The following is a 19,952-nucleotide window of genomic DNA, read 5'->3' on the forward strand; positions in this document are numbered from 1 at the left end:
TATTTTGCAAGGATGTTTTATGTAAAAAATTTTGTATCATAAATTTCTTGAAGAAAAATTATGTGTTTATATATATATATATATATATATATATATATATATATATATATATATATATATATATATATATATATATATATATATATATATATATATATATATATATATATATATATATATATATATATATATATATATACACACACACACACACACTAGGTGGGTGGAAAGTAACTAGCCATTAAAAAATTATCAATAAAGTCCATATTTCTATAGCAAATTTATTGAAAACAAATAATACATGTCCTTTATTCCATGGGAAAATAAATTTCAACATAAGCACTGGTGATACTGAAAATTGCTTATAGAATTTTCAGTATCAAGAGTCATCGCTCCATATCTTCTGCGTGACACCATAAATGCAGACCACTGTCTTCAGATGCTTGAAAATTATATGTGGTTCACAGTGTCTGGCTGAGATGATATTGGTGACCTGATATTCATGCAGGATGGTGCACTACCCCACTTTTTTCTTACTGTACGTGTGTGGTTAGACTAACGTTTTCCAGAAAATTGGATGGGATGCTGTGGACCTCATGAATGGCCTCCAAGAAGTCTAGATCTCACTCCATGTGATTTTTTACCTGTGGGGTTACACAAAAGAAGTGTAAACAACAAAACCTCACACACTTGGAGATACGGATTCAGGAGGTTCTCAATGATATCCCAGATGACGTCCTTCAGTAGGTTGTTCATTCCATTCCTTGCTATTTGAAGAGACTGGTTGATGCCACCATTGCTTATGTTGAAATATGAAGATTTACATTTATTTTTCCCATAGAATAAAGAACATGTATTATTTGTTTTCAGTAAATTTGTAATAGGAATATGGACTTTATTACTAATTTTTAATGCTTAGTTACTTTCTACTCGCCCTATATATAAATGAGCCACTGGCCAAGGGCAACAAAATTTTTTAATAAAAAGAAAGGCCCACTTAATGCCAGTTCCCATAGAGATGTCAAATAGAGTAATAAAACAACAGAGGATGAGTGTTTTGAAACCTCCCTCTAGAAAGAGTTCAGGTCATAGAAAGAAGGAAATGCAGAAGCAGGTAGGGAGTTCAAGAGTTTACCAGAGAAAGGAATGAAAGATTGAGAATGCTAGTTAACTCATGTATTAGAGAGGTGGACAGAATAGAGATGAGAGAAAGAAGAAAGTCTTGTGCAGTGAAGTTGCAGGAGGGGAGGCATGCAGTTAGCAAGATCAAAAGAGTAATTAGCATGAAAATAATGGTACAAGATAGCAAGAGATGATCGAGAGGTTTAAGTTAGAGGAGAGGAGTTGATAAGACAAAAAAGCTTGATTCCACTCTGTCTAAAAGAGTGGTATGAGTGGAACCCCCAATACATGCAAAGCATACTCCTTACATGGACAGATAAGGCCCCTGTACAGAGTTAACAGCTGGGGGGGGGGTTAGAAAACTGGCAGAGACACCTCAGAACATTTAACTTCATAGAATCTGTCTTAGCTAGAGATGAGATGTGAAGTTTTCAGATTAGATTATAAGTAAAGAAAAGATGAAGAATGTTCACTGTAGAAGAGGGGGACAGTTGAGTGTTATTAAAGAAGAGGAGATAGTTATCTGGAAGGTTGTGTCAAGTTGATAGAAAAGAGCAGGATGGTATCATCAGCGTAGGAGTGGATAGGACAAGAAGTTTGGTTTAGATCACTGCTGAAGGATTGGAAGAGATTGGGTAACAGAACAGAACCCTGAGGAACACCACTGTTAATAGATTTAGGAGAACAGTGACCATCTACCACATCAGCAATAGACTGGTCCGAAAGGAAACTTGGGAAGAAGTTATAGAGAAAAAAGATAGAAACTGTAGGAAGCTAGTTTGGAAATCAAAGCTTTGTGCCAGACTCTTTCAATAGCTTTTGATATATCTAAGGCAACAGCAAAAGTTTCACCAAAATCTCTAAAATAGGATGATGAAGATTCAGTAAGCAAAGCCAAAATATCACCAGTAGAGCGGCCTCAATGGAACCCATAATGGCGATCAGATAGAAGGTTGTGAAGTGATAGATGTTTGAACATCTTCCAGTTGAGGATAGATTCAAAAACTTTAGATAGGCAGAAAATTAAAGCAATAGAATGGTCGCCCTTTTTTAGGAACAGGTTGAATGTAGGCAAACTTCCAACAAGAAGGAAAGATAGATGTTGATATACATATTTGATAGTTTGACTATTCAAGGTGCAAGTACAAAAAAAAAAAAGATAAAGATAAAGAAAATGTCAGCCTTAGGGAAATAATAAACTGTCAGATAGGAGAAAAGAAAGAAACTAGCTAAAACAGTTGTTAAAAGTATTTAAAAGAAAAATTTGGTAAGAGACACTTTAAAAAAAAAAGCATGTGGTAGTCTTTAGAGTGAAAGAAGACAAGATTATAGTGAATCAGGAGAGAGAGAGAGAAACATAAAAGAATCATCATAGCACCATTAGCAAAGGATATGACTGAAAAGGTAACAGACCCAGAAGATGAGATTGAAGAAGTAATAAGATTAAGTAAATAGGTGGAAGGTCAAAGCAGACCCATGAAGATAAAGTTCAGGTCCCAAGCTGCAACTAAGGGGACACTAAATGGATCCTGGAGACTGGGAAAAAATAGAGAAGTTTAAGAATACAGGGATCAGAAAAGATATGAGTGAGGATGAAAGGAAAAAAAAAACGAGTTGTGGAAGGAAGCAAATAAAAAAAATAAATAAAAAATTTAAAAAGGTGAGGCAAGAATGGAGGAGGAAAGGAAATAGTTTTACTGGAAAGAAGCTGAAGAAGTGGTGGATTGCCAAGAAAGGAACTATGAAGAAGAATTAAAAATTACATACACAAAATGTAAATGGATTATGATCTGCACAGGTGGAATTAAATGATTACTTAAGGGAGGCTACACCAGATGTGATGGGAATCAGAGAAATAAAGTTGAGTGATGGCATTGACATCAACATTGGGAAAGAAAAATGCAATATGTGGAAAAACTAAAAGGAAAGAAAAACAAGGCAGAGGAGTGATGATACTAGTGAAAAGAGACTTTGTTGCAGATGAAATGACCTTTTGAAAGAGGATTAGCAGAAGTGATGAGTGAAGGTGGAGCAGAGAGGAGGAGGCAATAAGGATTTTGCTGTGGTGTACATTCTACTAAAGACAAGTTCTTGGAGAACAGAAGAATACCATAAAAGATTAAAGATACAAAAAAGTAGTGGAGTGTTTGATGAGTACCAGTGATGATAACATGACATAATTTCTATTGTAATAATGTAAATTGGGAAGATCAGCCAGTGGAGGGAAGTGAAAAGTTGGGAGGAGAATTGTTAAGGATGGCTATGAATAACTTAATGACACAGTGGGTGGACGAAAATACTAGGTTTAGAGGAGAAGGCACGCCCTCACAGTTGGACCTAATATTTACAAAGAAATCAAGAGTGATAGTGATAGTGGACAACAAGAGCCCAATAAGTAAAAATGATCATATAGTGGTAGAGTGTACAATGAAAGTGAGAAAAGGAATGAAAAAAGATGAAGGTATAATTATGGAGGGACAAATTTGGAAGGTTTAAGAAACTAATTTGAACATATAAACTGATGTGAGTTTGATAGAACAGTGGGAGTGGTAGAAAAGTGGAGAGTTGATAACTATATATGAAGATGTGAGGAGATTTGTGCCAAAGAAAAAAAGAGATGTTAGAAAGCAGGAGTGGTTTCATTGGCCTGGAATGAATGGAGAAAATGAAAAACACAAGAGAATTGGGAGATATACTAGAGGGTGAGAAATGGAATGACATGATCGAAGGAGTGACTAGTTATATGAGCCAGTTTGCTGATGATGCAAAGCTAATAAGAAAGATGGATAAGAAGGAGGACTGTGCCACTTAGCAAGAAGATCTGAATGTAATTTGGGAGTGGAGTCAAAGATGGGAAATGGAATTTGACAAAAAAATGTGGGATACTAAAGTTTGGACATGGTAGCAAAAGACCCAAGTATTGTTACACAGTTGGAAAAGAGTTCATCGGAGTGAGGAGGAAGGAGAAAGACCTTGGAGTCATCATTACTAACAAACTGTCACCAGAGAAACATCTCAGTAGAATAACAGACAAGACCTACAATATGCTGAGTAGTATAAAACTGCTTTTAATTACCTGGATGAGGATATGATGAGGAAATTGACTGTGATCAGAATGAGACCATGATTGGAATATGCTGCAGTGTTATGGTCTCCATGTACTAAGAGAGAAATTGGAGCAAATACAGAGAGCTACAACAAAAATACCTCCTGCCTTCAATCGTATATAATATGTCATATGAGGAGAGATTGAAGAAATTAAATTTCCTCACTTTGGAAGAGAGAAGAAAGAGAAATCTGATTGCAATGTACAAGATCATGTCAAGATTTGAGAAATTAGATTGTGGGGATCTGGTGGTGAGAGATTACAGAAGTGTAAAAGGACATGACCTGAAGGTGAAGAAGGGAATGTGCAGAATGGTTATAAAAAGAACAGTTTTCCACAACAAATTGTTGGAGTTTGGAATGAATTGGAAAGAGACAGTACATACTAGCTCAATACACAATTTTAAAGATACTGGATAACAGTAAATATCGAGACAGGACAGCAAGAGCATAGACTCCTCCTCCCATAAACCACAGCTAGGTAAATACATACATGCATGCATGCACGCATGCACACACACACACACACACACACACACACACACACACACACACACACACACACACACACACACACACACACAGAAAATATGGAGGAGAAAGGGCCTGTGAGAGATATAAAAGTGCAAGAAATGAACATACAAAGAAGGGAAGTGAAGCAGAAATTGATTATCAAAAGGATATAATAAACAAATATAAAGACAAACCCAAGCTATTCTATAGTTATATTAAAAGCAAGACTAGACTAAAGTGAGATAAAATGCTGTGTCTTGAAAGATGAAAGAAAAAAAAATCATACTGAAGAGAAATATGTTAGATACTAAATAAGAAATTCTAATCAGTATTCACAAATGAAAAAGCATTTCTGGAAGAGCAAAATAGAGATCCAGAAAAGAAACATTGGATAACTTAGTAATAAGTTGTGAAGAAATAGAATCAGAGATGGAAGCATTGGACAAAAACAATGCTATTGGTCCTGATGGCATTTCCTGCTGGGTATTGAATGAATGTGCAAAAGAATTAAGTAAGCCATAAACCAATCAGTGTAAGATTCCCTAAAGCAGGGGAAGCTGCCAGAAAGTTGGAAATGAGCAGACATAGTACTGTTGTTTAAGAAAGGAAACAGAAAGAATCTTCTCAACTATAGGCTTGTTTCTTTAACAAGTGTAGTATGCAAAGTCATGGAAGGAATTGTAAGGAAGAACTGGATAGATCACATAGAAGGTAACAAAATATTATCAGATAAACAATTAGGTTTTGGAAAAGGAAGATCCTGTGTATCAGACTTGTTAAGCTATTACACCAAAATATTAAAAAAAAAAAAAAAAATGCAAGAAAGAGATGGGTGGGTAGATAGTATTTACCTGGATTAAAAAAAAAAAAAAGCCTTTGACAGAGCTCCTCATCAGAGGCTTATCAGGAAGTTAGAAATCTATGGAGGTGTTCAAAGAAATAAATCAAAACGGATTGAAATTTTTTTAAAAGAAAGAAAAATGAGAACAACATTGAGAGGTAAATACTCTACTTGGAAGGATGTAACTAGTGGAGTTCTGCAAGGCTCTGTATTAGCACCAATTATGTTCCCGATTTATGTAACTGATATGCCTGAAGTAATTGGAGAATGGAGCTACATGAACATGTTTGTTGAAGATGCCAAAATTCAAAGAATTGTAAAAAATTAAGACTGCTCTAGAGAGCTGCAAGATGACCCAAATAATTTGACTGAATGGAGCTATAAATGGCAGGTAGAATTTAATGCAAATAATTGTCATGCCTTGAATTTTGGAAGAAACAATTCACGACCAGAATGGTAGAGAATATACACTTAAAAAAAAAACATATTTCCAAACTGGAGAAAGTCCAAAAGGCAGCATCAAGAATGGTACCATCCTTTAGAGGGTTAAGCTATGAAGAAAGATTAGAAAAGTTGAATTTATCCAAATTAGAGGATAGAAGAATAAGAGGTGATATGATCATGATGTATAAATGCTTGATGGAAAAAGAAAAGATTGACTTAGCAAATTTGTTTTTAGTGCCCTCTAAGGGAGTGTGATGTTCCCTTGTGGCACACGATTATTACACAACCTATCACTGGATTAAGAGAAATAAAAGTACTGACACTTTTATGATTTTTAATAAATAATGGAATAATCCGAAATAATAATAATAAAAAGAAAGCAATTCAGAAATACAAAATAAATGGTAACGTACTCTTCAGTTACATAATTCAGAAATACAAAATAAATGATAGCTTACTCTTCAGTTACATAATTCAGAAATACAAAATAAATGGTAGCGTATTCTTCAATTACATAAAAACTACGATGGAGATATTTTCGCGACTACTGAGTTGTGGGGGAGACCAGAGAATAAATAAATAAATAACAAATATATACCCAAAAAGTATGTATATACCTGAGGACAGTCTCACACGGTGATCTCGAACCAGGTGGTTTCACTAGTCCCGTGGAGAAAACCAACAAAAAAAGAACGAAAAAATGCGAATATCTATCCACTCAGAAATAGTTTATCAACAGGAATATCTGAGGGGAATCCAAGAGGGTCTGAGGAGAATCCGAGAGAGACTGCTTTAGTAAATTATTGTTAAATAAACACTTACTTAATATTACAGGAAATGGAGGGGGAGACTATCAGACTGCATGCTCACCTGAGGAGAATCCGAGAGAGACTGGCTTTGCTTGTGAGGAAATCGGCGGGAAACTAAGGATAAAGGTTTCCAATGGGGAAATTTATTAAGTTATAATTTTGTTTTTAGTGGGGGGGGGGGCGACTAGGTTGTGAGTTCAGGGATGAAAAATATGAATAATTAAGTTACTGTTTACTTTATAGTTGTTACTTTAAGAAGTTTAATTCAATGGACTTTTGAAATCAATTGGGGAATTAGTCAAAGTCTGGTATCTCTTCCCGGCTTGCGTAGCAACAGGGGTGACAAGGCAGCGAAGCAAAGAAGACTTATCAGATTCGTCAACCTCATTGGCGCGGCGTAATTATCTGGGATTTGTTTGGGCTGGTTTAAGACCTTACCATTATAGAATTAATTTTATCATATTAAGGGCTCCCCATTCTCTGGGATTAGGTGAAAAATTCGCCTCTATAACCTGGCCAAGCAGGAGAAATTACGTTTATTCACGGGGTAAATTTGTTATAGAAGTGGTCAACACAGTGACGCTGAGAGGGGGGGGGGGAAAGCAAGGACAAAAGGACACTGAGGAGAGGAAGGGAAGGGGAGGGGATTAGTCACATGGTACTGAGATTCTGGTCACCCCCGCACACTACATGGGCCCTAGCCTAGGAAAAAAAGTAGAAATATACATAATTAATTTCTCAGCACTACACGAGCCTTTCATCCGTTCTAGAATTTTTCACCTCTCTCTTTTCTCCTTACCAAAAAAAATAAAATAACACCTTCACATCCGAGTAATTAGAAACTCCCCTCACCACCACATAACCAAGCCAGGCTGACGAACTGCACGTGATCTCTGTCGGGAAATAACTCTGACATTCTCTCCCATACAATGGCTTGTAAGCCATATCACCACAATGTCCCTTGGAGACATAACTCGGCTCTTTCTCTCATCTCAAGGAAAAAGAAAAGAAATTCCACCCCAACCAGCCTCTTGACCTCCTGTGGTGTGAGGACTTAACCTTAAGTCACTCCGTCACTCTCTGAAACGAGATTCGGCCACCCCAGTACTCGGTTCCTTCCACTCGGACAGTCATTTACTCATCCACACATTCACTCATACCACGAGATACTACAGATGATTACGCGAAGCGCTCGCCACGTCCTGAAGTAATCCACCACAGTATGTCCCGAACGGGTTGTCGAGTGCAGTAGTAGTCTGCGAATTAAAGTGGTTCCTTATTCCTTCTCAAATTCTTACATCACCTCTCACATAGTACCCATACCCGTCATACCACGATTCATTACAACCAGTCCAGCCAGACCATGCAAAAGTAAGGGGGGGGACTCTATTTACCCCAAGCACTCTGCTCTTTTCTATACCGTCTTTCCAGCGACATTAACATTCCTCAATATAGCGTCTGGGACGGTTACACACTCTAGGCGGTAACACTTCAGTTTCTATATCAGGTTGGAACACTGTGTCTTGAGCTGCAACTACGTACTCTTCCTCACTGTGAAACTGTTTGATCTTTTCTGCCGCTCTTTGCACCATCTTTCCCGAGAAAGGGTCTTTCACCACATAACCACCGCCTCCTCTTAAAACTTCCACCACCTTATATGGGCCGTCCCAACGAACACACAGTTTCTTACACACTCCTGACTCTGTAGTTTCTCGCTTCACCCACACCAACGCCCCAATGTCTACCTTCTGCTCCTTGCGTTTCCTGTTGGCCGCATTACGGTATTTCCGAGTCATTTTCTCGTGTGTTTCCCGGATCAGCCGGCGGACCACATCCACGTCTTGCTCGTCACCATCAACTGCGGGTAGCCTGGCACCCACCACTCGGGGCGCATGCCGGGAGAAAAACGCGAAGAAAGGTTGTTGGGCGATACTGGTATGGACGGCGGCATTCATAGTGGCCTGACACACAGGGAGTAGGCGAGGCCACCGTAGCGGGTAACCTCGGCACATGGAAGCCAAGATGGATTTGAGCGTGCGATGGAGTCGTTCGGTGATGGCGTTCCCTTGCGGGTGGTAGGGAGTGGTGTAACAGAGGGTGATGAGGTGTTGCTGGCAGAATTGTTGGAAGATCTGGGAGGTGAACTCGCCCCCGTTGTCCAGGACGATGGAGTGAGGAGTCCCGAAGTCGGTAATGTACTGCTGCAGCGCCTCTACAATTCCCTCTGATAGTTTGTTTTTGAGTGGATAGAACTTCACAAATCGGCTAAAGTGATCTACGATAGTCAACACATATCGGTAGCCACCACTGCCTGCAATTATGTCCGTCAGGTCTATACCTATCCTATCTAAGGGCTTCTCTACTGAAGGTAATTCTTTACGTACTGGGTTACGTCAAACTTGAGATTACACCAGTAAAACAATTCTTCGGCCTTTTTAATTGTCTTTTTCTGACCCAGGTGGCCAGAAAGCTCATGTGCATGTTTTGTCATTACTCAAGAAAAAAAATTATAGTTCATTACTATTTCTCCTCCTCTGGTTTTCCTCTTAATCATTGTTATTCATTACTCCTCCTCCACCTCCTTTCTCCTTGCATTATTACTTATTACTCCTATCCTCCTTCTTTCTCCTTCCTATACACAAAGACTCCTGCTCCTCCTCCTCCTCCATTCTCCTTGCATTATTACTTATTACTCCTATCCTCCTTCTTTCTCCTTCCTATACACAAAGACTCCTGCTCCTCCTCCTCCTCCATCCTGAACGTTCTGTGCCTCTCCAATCATCACCTGCTCACCACCATGCACGTGCACGCCCTCCTTTGAATGTCTCGCTTGGCATCATCATCACCTTCAACATTTACAATTATTTCCAGTCTCCATCTCTTTCGGTTAGTCGCGAAATAAATCCCACCGCTGCTCACCAGTTTAGTGCCCTCTAAGGGAGTGTGATGTTCCCTTGTGGCACACGATTATTACACAACCTATCACTGGATTAAGAGAAATACAAGTACTGACACTTTTATGATTTTTAATAAATAATGGAATAATCCGAAATAATAATAATAAAAAGAAAGCAATTCAGAAATACAAAATAAATGGTAACGTACTCTTCAGTTACATAATTCAGAAATACAAAATAAATGATAGCTTACTCTTCAGTTACATAATTCAGAAATACAAAATAAATGGTAGCGTATTCTTCAATTACATAAAAACTACGATGGAGATATTTTCGCGACTACTGAGTTGTGGGGGAGACCAGAGAATAAATAAATAAATAACAAATATATACCCAAAAAGTATGTATATACCTGAGGACAGTCTCACACGGTGATCTCGAACCAGGTGGTTTCACTAGTCCCGTGGAGAAAACCAACAAAAAAAGAACGAAAAAATGCGAATATCTATCCACTCAGAAATAGTTTATCAACAGGAATATCTGAGGGGAATCCAAGAGGGTCTGAGGAGAATCCGAGAGAGACTGCTTTAGTAAATTATTGTTAAATAAACACTTACTTAATATTACAGGAAATGGAGGGGGAGACTATCAGACTGCATGCTCACCTGAGGAGAATCCGAGAGAGACTGGCTTTGCTTGTGAGGAAATCGGCGGGAAACTAAGGATAAAGGTTTCCAATGGGGAAATTTATTAAGTTATAATTTTGTTTTTAGTGGGGGGGGGGGGCGACTAGGTTGTGAGTTCAGGGATGAAAAATATGAATAATTAAGTTACTGTTTACTTTATAGTTGTTACTTTAAGAAGTTTAATTCAGTGGACTTTTGAAATCAATTGGGGAATTAGTCAAAGTCTGGTATCTCTTCCCGGCTTGCGTAGCAACAGGGGTGACAAGGCAGCGAAGCAAAGAAGACTTATCAGATTCGTCAACCTCATTGGCGCGGCGTAATTATCTGGGATTTGTTTGGGCTGGTTTAAGACCTTACCATTATAGAATTAATTTTATCATATTAAGGGCTCCCCATTCTCTGGGATTAGGTGAAAAATTCGCCTCTATAACCTGGCCAAGCAGGAGAAATTACGTTTATTCACGGGGTAAATTTGTTATAGAAGTGGTCAACACAGTGACGCTGAGAGGGGGGGGGGGGAAAGCAAGGACAAAAGGACACTGAGGAGAGGAGGGGAAGGGGAGGGGTTAGTCACATGGTACTGAGATTCTGGTCACCCCCGCACACTACATGGGCCCTAGCCTAGGAAAAAAAGTAGAAATATACATAATTAATTTCTCAGCACTACATGTTTACAAAAGGAAATGAAATATTAAGAGAACATAAAATGAAACAATAAATAAAAGGAGACAAAGACATACAAAAATATAGTTTTCCAAATAGAGCAATAGATTATGGAATTCACTGCCAGAAGAGGTAGTGTATGCAAACAGTATACATAAATTTAAAGAAAAATATGATGAATGGTTACTAAAAGATGGGACATTATGAGCATGACTCAATCCTGTAAAAAATACAGATAGGTAAATACACACATACACATGATGAGAGTGATTATTAGAGAAAAGTCTTCTCGTTGGAAGGAAGTTATCTGTGGGGTCCCACAGGGATCATTATTGGTCCCTATCATGTTTACAATATACATTAATGATATGGATGAGGGATTTAGTAGTTAAATGAATCTCTGCTGATAATAATAAGCTATTAAGAAGAATGGGTAAAGAGGACAATTGTGAAATGTTGACCTTGATAAAATTTGAGAATGGAGCTGCAAATGGAAACTGGAATTCAAGAAATACAGTGTAATGGAGTTTGGAAAGAGTAAGCAGAGGATTTCAGGGTAATATAAACTTGGAGGAGAAATAATAAAGAAATCAAAGTCAGAAAGAGATCTGGGAGTATTTGTAGCAGATAACATGCCATCAGAGAAACACAAATAAAAATGTAAAAGAGATTTACAAAACTTTTGAAGAATATAAGAATGGCATTTACCCACATGGAAATTAAAAGAAATGGTAAAGAAATTGACACTAGTCACTCTGATAAGGCCAAGACTGGAATATGCAGCAGCAGTGTGGTCACCAAGCACAAAAAGGAACATCAAGAAACTTGAAAGGGTTCAAAGACCAGCAACAAATTAGCTCCAAGCTTATTGGAAATGTCATATGAGGAGAAGCTATCAAAACTGGAATTGACAACCCTGAAACAAAGAAGGGAAAGAGGAGACTTGATTGCAATTTATAGAATCATGAAGAATATAGTGTTCTGATAGAGATAGACCTAATAATAGAGAGGACCTTGATAAAGAAGACCTAATAATGTGGGACATGAAAGATACAAGAGGACATGGAAGAAAGATAAAAAAAAAATAAATAAATTGTTACAGAAAGAATATGAAAATGAACAGTTTAAAAAAAAAATAAATAAATTGTTACAGAAAGAATATGAAAATGAACAGCTTTCAAAATCTTTATTATTCTCTTCCTTCAGTAATTGTGCATCATCTGCAGACAAGCTCATGTAGTTGGTTATCCCTGTCCACCATGTCATTTTTATATAAAGCAAACACGACTGGTGCTGGAACAAATCCCTTGGGGAACTGCTAGATACTTTACCCTATTTTGATGTCTGATTTTTAATAACTTCTCTCTCTCTCTCTCTCTCATCTCTCTCTCTCTCTCTCTCTCTCTCTCTCACTCTCTCTCTCTCTCTCTCTCTCTCTCTCTCTCTCTCCTCTCTCTCTCTCTCTCTCTCCTCTCTCTCTCTCTCTCTCTCTCTCTCTCTCCCCCCATCCATTTTAAGAGTCCATCCTTTAATCCAATATTCTAGATTTTCAAAATCAGCCTCTGGTGAGGCCACAATTTGTTTGTTTGTTTATTAATTTTCTCTCTCTCTCTCTCTCTCTCTCTCTCTCTCTCTCTCTCTTTTCTCTCTCTCTCTCTCTCTCTCTCTCTCTCTCTCTCCTCTTCTCTCTCTCTCGCTCTCTCTCTCTCTCCTCTCTCTCTCTCTCTCTCACTCTGTCCAACAATCTCTTTTATCATGTCTAAGTCGAAACATACAAGTTAGTAGCACATGATTTAGTCTCCTTTAAGGGCTCCATTTATTTGTTCTTTGTTGGTCTTTGATAGATTTAACAACTACACTTGTTAGTGATACTAGTCTATAATTTGGTGGCTCTTTCTTATCACATCTTGTATGCATTGGTATATCTTCTCTTTTCCAATCCTGAGAAACCTTACTATCTCTGAGGGAGGTTACAATAATACAATTTATTTTCTCTGTAAATTGATCATTGCATTTCTTCAATAACTCCCCAAAAATTTTATATGGGGCTTATATCTTTACCTCATCCAGTTTCTTCAGTCATATTTTTTGTTCATCTACCTTTATTCGGGTCAACACATTATCTTTTTCTATACCATTTGGTTTTACAAACTTCCTTTCTCTTATAAAAATAATAACAGTTTGGAAACTTACATTTATCTTGCCTGCCATAGCCATTAAATCCTCATAAATTGTTCACTTTACTTTTTATTTGTTTTCTCATTGACAAGAAACTATGAATTATTATGACATCAATGTTTTCAGCTTTAATGCAAGTAACAAAGTCCACATGGTTTCTCATCATTGAAGGAGCTCCATTATTGTACACAGCAAAGCAATTCTTCCAGTCTACATCATATTTCTTGAAAAAAAAAATTGAAACCATGTTAAAGATGTCTTACTGACTATAGTGGTACTTTACAAGGTATTGCAGAGATAAATTCTTCCAAAATGTCATCTTCTTCTTTGTACTTTACAAAAACCACCGGTTCTGGATCACCTGCAATGTCCACGGATTCATCAGTTTGCAGAGAAAATTTTCTTGCTTTTTTTCAGTACCATAATGAACTCAAACTAAATACATTCTGAAATAAGATCAATTCTACATTTTAGTAGTATTGATTAAATTTTGTTCACAATATCTGTTTTAACAAGAGTCTTCATCATTGCTGTTGCTGCTGAATTCATCAGCTTCTCTCCAATGTTATGTTTCTCTCTCTCTCTCTCTCTCTCTCTCTATCTCTCTCTCTCCTCTCTCTCTCTCTCTCTCTCTCTCTCTCTCTCTCCTCTCCCTCTCTCTCTCTCTCTCTCTCTCTCATTAATGTCACTGCAAAGGATGCCAAGGAAGCTTTCTCCAGAGGAAAAACTGAACTATAGGGAGCATCTATCCAACTTCATTTAACTTTTTTTTTTTTTTTTTTTTTATCTTTCGAGTAACTCAGTTGGGTTTCAAGAAATTTTGGATGGACTGTTTGCAAAATGATGCTTCAACTTATTTTCCTTCATAGATTCATTGGTAAAGACTTGCAGGTACTAAATATACTGAGGATGTACATTCCCAGGTTGTTATCTCATCTCAAGGCAGAAACAGACAGGCAGAGGTAGAGACAGACAGACTTATCAGACAGAAGCAAAGAGGGCCTTTAGGTGTGTGTGGGAGGGGGAAGGCATGTATGAGTTATTATAATAAACAGAAATAAGTGTGTGAGGTAGTGAAGGCCTTTTGAGTGCTTAGGCCACAGCATTGCAGACACAACTGCTCTCATTCAGGCTCTTGCTGATTGCTCAGTGATCAGAAACAAATATTATACATGAAAGCTGCTCACACTACAGATGGTATTACACTAATATTGGTGCTGTATTACCGTGTTTCTTTTGTTAGTAAGCATCCTGTAGAATCTTTACACTGTCCTACTGGATTATAACAGCTACATTACCCAAAATCATTATGTGAACAGCTGTGAATTATTAATCAATTCATTTATTTATTTGTTTATTTATTATTTATTTTTTTATTTATTTATATATTTATTTATTTATTTTATTTATCTATTTTATTTATTTATTATTATTTCTTTTTCTTTCTTTTTTTCTTTATACCTTCCCATGACCCTCAGAAAAACCCTTGCAGTCCTCATTTGGGTTGTGACTATGGGTTTGGGAACCACTGTTCTAAGCTATATACTCGTAAAGTCTGCTTTGCTATAATTAAACCTTCTGCTTTTGTCTTTTGTTTTCTATTTCCTTTTCATCCTTTACTTTAGATTCAGTTTCAACATGATCTCTCTACTAAGGGACACTCTCTAACTTGACATCTTCAGTATATTCTGGTTCTTTATTAAATAATTGATCAAGTGTAGCTGGTGCCCCTTCATATTCAAATCATGTGCTTTCCTTTACCTATTGTGTCAATGAATCCATTGTCAATTTCAACAAAATATTTCTCCAAGACTTTTCTTCCTTTTGTATATCATGCCTCCCAGCACTTTATCATAGTTAAAATCCCTCAACACTAGTGTATTTTCTTTCTGTTATTAATAACCCCTCTAAACATATATATGTATCCATTATAATTTTTTCTTATAATACTCTTAGCTTCAACAATTGGTGTTCACTGACACATACTATTTTGTAAATTCTCTTTTTCCTCTCCTTTCTGGATTCTTGCCAGACACCTGCCATATGCAGCAAAAGTTTATGTACTATTTCATTCTTCTTTACTAAGAACTATTTTCTCTTCCTTTTGTCTGTGTTGTATTTCTCTTCCATGTGCTGTAATTATCTCTCCCAATATTTATTGCCTCCACTATATCACATTATTTAGTTTTGACTAGGTCCACAATATTAGGCTTCTTCCATCAGTGCTGATGTGATAGCATTTATATTTCTATATGTTATACTCCAATTTTCATCTCCCCCTTTTGCTCCTGTCTATTTTCTTTTATATGTTTGTACTGCTTCTATGGTCTCATGTCCATAACATTCCAGTAAGTCTCTCTCTCTCTCTCTCTCTCTCTCTCTCTCTCTCTCTCTCTCTCTCTCTCTCTCTCTCTCTCTCTCTCTCTCTCTCTCTCTCTCTCTCTCTCTCTCTCTCTCTCTCTCTCTCTCTCTCTCTCTCTCTCTCAGCCTTGGTTCTTAGTTTGTTTAGTTCAGCTCTCTTGTTCATTTAGGTTTCTTATCCAGACTAATTTTTCCTGTCCTTAGTTAGGTCCAGTTTCTATGCTCTGTGCTAGGATTTTTTGTATTTTCTCAGCTTCACATAAGAACCTAGACTAATCCTAATCAATGTTTTCCAATTTTTATGTATTTTCCAGTTCTGTGGATTTCTGTTGCATTCACTATATTTTTTCCTTTTTTCTTGTACTTGCCTCACAGTGTGTGTGTGTGTGTTTACACTTACCCAGCTGTATTGTACACGGCATGAACCAAAGCTCATTTTGTCCTGTCTCCATAACAATATTTATCCAGTTTCTCTTTAAAAATGTGTACACCATTTGCCACAACCACCTCTTCCTTCAAATCATTCCAGACTTCAATAGTTCTATACAGGAAGCTGTATTTCTTGATGTTGCTTAAACATCCACTCATCTTTATTTTCTTCCCATGCCCCATCATCTGTCTCTCTCCCTCCATCTGTGGTACCAAGTCATTTTTGTCTATTCTTTCTATATTGTTTACTAATTTGTACATTGTTATTAGGTCTCTGCTTTCTCTTCTTTCTTGTAGTGTTAGTAAACCCATCTTTTCAAGTCTTTCTTCATAGCTAAAGTTTTTAAATTCTTGTACCATCTTTGTCACTATCGTCTGTATTCTTTCCAATTTCCATGTATCTTTTTTTCTGTGTGGAGCCCAAACTACTGCTGCATATTCCAATTTAGGACGTATCATGCTTGTTATAATTTTCTTCATAATTTCTTTATCTAAATAGTTAAATGCCACATTAATATTTGTTAACAAGCTCAATGTAGAGCCGAATATCCCGTTTGTCTCTTTCAGGTGATACTGTGTTCTGAATCATTACTCACAAATCTTTTTCTTATTACTTTTCGTTATTATTTCTCCTCCCATTTTATACTTCCATGAAGGTCTTTTTAGTTTTTCCTATTTCCAACATGTGGCATTTTCTGGCATTAAATTCTAGTTTCTATTTTTGGCTCCATGCATGTATCTTGTCAATATCCTTTTGTTACTCCTTGCAGTCATTTTCATCCTTTATTATTTTCATTATTTTTGCATCATCAGGAAGCAGGCTTATATAACTATTTAGATCCTCTGTCATATCATTTACATATATTTCAAAACATAATAGGTGCCAACACAGATCCATATGATATCCCACTTGCCATTTTGCACCAACTTGAATTAGTACCTCTGATTACTGTTCTCGTTTCCCTCCCTTGTAAATAATCCTCCATCCATCTTAATGTTGCTCCCTTTAGTTCTCCTCCATTCTCTAGCTTCCACTTAAGGCTTTTGTGGAGAACTTTATCAAAATGCTTTTTTAAAATCCAGGTATACCACATCAACCCATCTGTCCCTCTCTTGCACTCCATCTATTACTCTTGTATAGAAGCACAGTAGATTTGTGACACAGGATAACCCTTTCCTGAATCCAAATTGCTTTTCTGTAATTATCTTCTCATCTTCTAGATATTCCACTCATCTATCTTTAATTACTATTTCACAAAGCTTGATTACAATACTTGTTAGTGACACTGGCCTTTAATTTAATGGTTACATTTTACTTTTCCCTTTGTATATTGACACTATGTTACCTCTTTTCCATTCCCTTGGTACTTTTCCTTCTCTCAATGAGCTATTAATTATATCCCATATGGGTTCTTCCATTTGTTCTCTGAGGTGTTAATTATATTCCATATGGGTTCTTCCATTTGTTCTCTGCATTCTTTTAATATCCATCCATTTACTTGATCTGGTCCCATACCTCATCTAACATCCAGCTCTTCCAGCAGTTTCTTGATTTCTTGTCTCTTCTTGTTTCTCCCATATTCCCTCATTCTGTGATACCACTTTCAGTGCCACAAATTCAGTTTCCTTTGCAAACACAGATTGAAAACTCTCATTCATTAGTTGACTCATCTCCTCAGTAGTTTCATGAATTCTTCCTTCCCTTTTTAACTTGTTTATGCCATCCTTATATTTCATTTTCCCATTTACATATCTGAAGAAGAGTTTGGGTTCTTGCATTTTCTTACTATGTCAATTTCAAGGTTTCTTTCTTCTTCTCTTTTTATTATACTATATTCACCCCTTGCCTTTCTGTAGTCTTTAGCTTTTCTGTTCAGTTGTCTCATAATTTTCTTCCATGACCTGATGACCTGTCTTTTTTATATATACACACCTGGCATTATACCATTCACGTTTCCCAATTTTCCCTTTATAACTTGGCACAAACTGTTGTGCTCCTTCTCTTTACTTGCTCAAAAATATCTCATAATTTTTCTTGTACTTCTTTACCTTCAAATAGCTCATCCCAGTTAATTTTTCTATAAAATTTATTAAGTTCTGCAAAGTTTGCCTTAGCATAGTTCTGTCTCCCACTTCTGTATTGTTTTTTTCCTGTGCAATACTTTTTTCCTCCTGTGGTACTCATTCTATTATCACATGATTGCTTCTTCCCATTGGATTCAGACAATGTATACTTGGTCTATTTTCTTGGATTTTTGTAAACACTAAGTCCAACTGTGATGGTTCTTCTTCTCTGCATCTTGTAGGCTCATTCACCCACTGTCTCATTGTATTCACCATCATGGTTTACATTAGTTCTTCACTTCATGACCCAACATTTTCTTTCACTTCCAGTGCCTCCCAATTATTTCCTTTAGTGATGAAGTCGACTACTAAGAGTAATTTGTTATTTTTCCTTATCATTTCTTCTATACTATTTCTTGTTTTTAGGTGCATACTTTCAAATTTATTGGTCTCCCATGCATTACTTTTTGGTGGTATGTATATCACAATGATTTTTCTTTTTCCACATCCTTTCATCTTAATCACAACACTCAATGTTTCTGCCATTCCATTACCATATTCCACTTGCTCAACAACAATATCCTCTTTTACCAATATCATCACTCCTCCTCCTTTTCCTTTCCTGTCTTTCCTTCATGTCCTATATTCTTCCTTTCCAAATCCTAACTTTATTTCCTCTTTTAGTTTGGTTTCTGCTAAACATACCACATCTGGTTTATTATTCTTTAAGTAGTCTGTAAGTTCTAATAGGCTCAACACCAAACTGTCTACATTAGTTTACATAATCTTTAAATTTCTGCTTGGTGATCTTCTGTGACATCTCTGTGCCACCATTTCCTCAATTTTATGTCCACAGCTTTCCAGGTGGATATTCTTGCTAGTTCCTGTGTTCTCACCTTGTTTTTTGACTGGGCCTCTACTTTCAGTTTCTTCAGTTTACTTCTTCATTCATGCCTCTTTTTATCCATGTTTCCTTCATTCCTTCTACTTTTGCAAATTTTTCTGTTCTTTGCAAGACACATTCCACTGCTGTTTGTGACATGAATCTTATTTTCATTGGTCTTGTTCCATTTTCATTGTACTTTCCGATCCTGTTAAGCTCTTCAATTTGTACAATTACCCCCTCTCCTTCCTCCACCACTTCTGCTATAATTTCCTTAGCCTTTTTCACTTCTTTCTCTCTAGCTATTTTCATGGATAGGTTCTTCTAATTGACCCCAATTACCACCACACACATCTCTCTCTATTGTTTCTCTCACAAGATTAGTTTTTCCCTTTATTAGTTTAATTACTTGCTTTTCCATATCCTTGTTTTGTTCCTGTTGCTGTTGCCTTATTATCTCCTCCATGTTCACCTTTTGTTGTTCTCTTTCTTCTTTCCAACTTTTGACTTCCTCTGTCACTAACTCCTTCACTTCTCCAACCCTAACCTCTCTCTCTTGCAAAGTTTTCTTTAACTCTTTATTCTCTTCCTTGAGTTTCTTAATTTCTTCACAATACTTCTTGTTTGAGTCCAATATTTTTGTCACCTCTTCTGTCAGTTCTTTGTTTTCTTTTTCTCTTTCTGTCTCCCTCTTTTTCATCTATTATATCACTGGATATCTTTTTTACATTATCACCACCCACTGCTCTTTCTTTCTTCCATGCCTTTATCATTGTTGTTAAGCTACATATTTCTTTTCATATTTTCACATTTTCTTTTTCAATTTTCCATATTCATGTGTGTGTGTGTGTGTGTGTGTGTGTGTGTGTGTGTGTGTGTGTGTGTGTGTGTGTGTGTGTGTGTGTGTGTGTGTGTGTAGCATCAAAGAGGTTGACTAAAATCCACTAGGCCAAAGTG

General features: G+C 36.9%; 1 protein-coding gene and 1 long non-coding RNA gene across 2 annotated transcripts in view; one reads left to right on the forward strand and one right to left on the reverse strand.

The window, feature by feature from the left end:
- The window catches only part of LOC135107258 (uncharacterized), an 80,053-nt gene that overhangs the window by 20,679 nt on the left and 39,422 nt on the right, over window positions 1-19,952 (forward strand). The gene's annotated exons all lie outside the window — the stretch shown is intronic.
- Window positions 10,179-11,078, reverse strand: LOC135107257 (uncharacterized). The gene is made up of 2 exons (XR_010271670.1): window positions 10,397-11,078; window positions 10,179-10,292 (listed from the first exon to the last, which is right to left on the reverse strand). It is a non-coding gene; the product is annotated as an uncharacterized LOC135107257 (long non-coding RNA).

The sequence above is a fragment of the Scylla paramamosain genome, chromosome 15, assembly GCF_035594125.1.
Source record: "Scylla paramamosain isolate STU-SP2022 chromosome 15, ASM3559412v1, whole genome shotgun sequence".
In the NCBI taxonomy this organism is placed as follows: Eukaryota; Metazoa; Arthropoda; class Malacostraca; order Decapoda; family Portunidae; genus Scylla; species Scylla paramamosain.